Genomic DNA, 995 nt, shown 5'->3' on the forward strand with positions numbered 1-995 from the left:
CAACAAACAAAGTTAAGTCTGACACAGAGAAAGGGACCGATGGCCGGCCAGACGGGGTTCGTCATTGGGAGAAATAGAAGAAACGACATTTGGAAAAACTTTCATTGCATAGAAGTGGAAAAGAAAACGGAATTTGTTGTGGAAAAAGATGGGGAGAAATGCGGCCACAAAATGTATATTGGATGTATTCTTGAGTCTATAAGGTAACAATACTATAATAAGATAACCTTGTTTGAAATGGGTTTGGCTAAAAGAAAATTTTGGTTTCCTCTATACTACTAGGTACTTATAGTCTATTGACTGGGTTAAATAGAATTGCATTACTAAAAAGAGACTAAAATACAATTTTCATTGACTAAAACTAGACTAAAATGTCATCAGTTTTCGTCGACTAAAACTAGACTAGACTAAAAAGAGTATGAATGTGACTAAAAATAATAAAAACTAAAATGACAGCTTCATACAAAGACTATACTAAAACTAAAATGAGAACAGGCTGCCAAAAACAACTCTACTACAGACCATATTTTTTTAACCTCAAACCTAGCTGGGAGATGTAATCTTACTGTAATTGGCACATTGATCCTGGCTTTATTTCCCAACAAACCCATGCTTGATGCTATAGGTTGATACATACTCATATATTGTAAGACCAATTAATTTTAATATATACTGTATGTTATCTTTCAGTGATATACTGTATATTCACCACGATGAACGAACATTATGCACCATCACAGAAAGTCTCTTGGCTGGTTGGATAATCTAGGCTGGATGTGCTGGTGTCCGCTCTGCAAGTCTCTGTGGGGGTAAATCTGGATTGTTTTATTTATTTATTTTTTTTAAGATAGTTTGTTGTTGTTTTAGATTAGTGTTGAGTAGATATACATTTAGCACTTGGTCAAATTGTGGGGGCCTTACTGGGCTGGGTGTTGACATGAGTGCTTTGCTTATTGGAGCTTGTCTTTGGAGTGATCACTGGGCTATTCTGGAGC

This window comes from Monopterus albus, unplaced genomic scaffold (genome assembly GCF_001952655.1).
Source record: "Monopterus albus unplaced genomic scaffold, M_albus_1.0 scaffold257.1, whole genome shotgun sequence".
NCBI lineage: Eukaryota > Metazoa > Chordata > Actinopteri > Synbranchiformes > Synbranchidae > Monopterus > Monopterus albus.